Source organism: Rhinopithecus roxellana, chromosome 5, assembly GCF_007565055.1.
Source record: "Rhinopithecus roxellana isolate Shanxi Qingling chromosome 5, ASM756505v1, whole genome shotgun sequence".
NCBI classification, from domain to species: domain Eukaryota; kingdom Metazoa; phylum Chordata; class Mammalia; order Primates; family Cercopithecidae; genus Rhinopithecus; species Rhinopithecus roxellana.
In genome coordinates, this window is record NC_044553.1 from 67,104,500 (window position 1) to 67,106,854 (window position 2,355).

Here is a 2,355-nt window from a genome sequence, read left to right on the forward strand (position 1 = left end):
AAGATGGCCATGAGATATGAGGGTGTCACCAAAAGGTTTGCCTAGGAAAAACAAAAAAAATGGAAACATATCTTTTTTCCTCCAGCCTACCATGACTTGTTGCATCAAATCTCTAGCAAGTCCCAGAGGGTAATACTCGTCCTCTTGAAAGGGGACTGGTGAGTCCTTTAGTATCTGTTGCTACATTGGTGTGGAATTATTTCTTGAACGATTCAGAAGGTATAACAGAGGGTTTCTTTACAGCATGGTTTGGGAGGTGCATTTTGAGGGAGCAGAGGCAGTGGTATAGTCTATTGCAACCAGCCTTCCCATACAGAGGAGACTGAGAGTGTAAAATTGGAATTGAAGGCTTCCACTGAAGTGACACAAAAATGATGGACACATCACAAACGCCGCACTTAGTACAGTGAGTCATGAGCACTTCTGCTTTGGACTAGACTGAATGAGAGACATTGAGTTAAAGGCACTTATTGTGGGAGGATAGATTCATAAGTAACCTTTTGGAAGTGCCTTGACCTATTTTTCCTTTTTAAGCTGCACACAGCCTAATTCTAATTTTGAAGAAGAGTTGCTAAAATTTCTACAGTGTAAGATTAATCTTCAGGGTCTGTGGCATTTTTATGACAGCTTTGACTTTTAAAGTGGAACCAAATTTCATTTGGAAAATGAGCCAACCAAACATGTCTCTGATAACAAATTGAGCCTTGGTGCTGTTGTTCTGTCACTCCCACTTCTAAGGGAAATGCACATCAGTAATTTGAGATGTGCAAAGGCCTGGTGTCCAGAGCTAGCATGGGGTGAAGTGGGGGACTGTGGGGATGGTGGTGTCTAGCGGAGGAAAAGCAGATTTTTTTTTTTTTTGAGACGGAGTCTCGCTCTGTCACCCAGACTGGAGTGTAGTGGCGTGATCTTGGCTTACTGCAACCTCCGCCTCCCGGGTTCAAGCAATTCTCCCGCCTCAGCCTCCCAATTAGCTGGGATTACAGGCATGCGCCACCAAGCCCGGCTAGCAGATTATTTTACAGATCACATGACATCAGTAAATTAGGAGACTGATTTCTAAATACAGGCTAGTAAGTTTGGGGGACGGTGGAGATGTGCTAGTCACTAGGAGTGGAAGGAGCTCTGAGCATTGGCTACTTTTAGTGACTGAGCTTGTTAGAGAGGAGTCTTACACTTTAGAAATTGCAGTTAGAGGCTGAGAAGTCCAGAGTCAGCCTCCGAGTGTCACTGCCCCTAACCTGCTCATGGTCTTTGCCAGCAGTCTCTGGCTGTAATATATGGGACTGGTGATTGCACTGCCGAACTCTGGCAAAACACTCTTAGATCTTGCCATTTGCTTAGGAAAAGAGTCTGTTTTATTTTTGTTTTCTTGTTTTTGTTTTTTTTGCAAAAATAGTTGATAATGTATTTTTATCAAAATACATTGATGATAATGAAAAATATTTCCTCTCAATTATAGCTGGTTTTTCTGTGTTTCTGTTTAAAAGTTGGGGTAGAATGAAGGTGGAAAATATAAATCTGTTGCATGAGGAAATGAGTGGGATCTTAAAGAAAGGCATGCATTCCTCTATCTAACAGGGCATTTTTTTTTTTTTTAAAGTTAAGCACCTTGGTAACTAAAGCCTTTAAAATAGCCATAAAGGTTATATATTGACTGAATTACTTTAAAGGCTTAAGTTTATTTCTGTGGGCCTGAATTGGTAAGAATTAGAGTATAGAAATGAGGCTGATCTTTTGGAGTAATATACATCATAATTATAAGTAAATATGCAAAGGCTTAACAACAAGAACAACAACAGAAGACTCAGCAAAGAGAAAGATGTTGGATTAATGAGAATAAATTGAACACATATATATAACTCTGCATCCTCCAAAAATCGTTATTAAATATATATTTAATTTATGATATTAAATACATAAGAAGAATAAACCAGCCTGGCCAACATGGCAAAACCCCGTCTCTACTAAAAACACAAAAATTAGCTGGGTGTGGGGGCACGTGCCTGTGATCCCAGCTACTCAGGAGGCTGAGGCAGGAGAATCACTTGAACCTGGCGGGGTGGAGGTTGCGGTGAACCGATTGCACCACTACACTCCAGCCTGGATGACAGAGTGAGACCTTGTCTGAAAGAAAAAAAAAAAGAAGAAGAAGAATAAACCACAAGGACAATGCATATGGGAAAGGAGATGATTGTCGCAAAGTTTTGAAGGCTTAAAAGCAGAAGGGCAGTGGTAAATATATCGGATATCTTTCGTACATCATTTCAATTTTTCCCAGCCTTGGGCGGGACAAGGCAGCTGAATGATATCCATCTGAGGCACTCTGAATGCACCGCAGAGGCTCTCCAACAC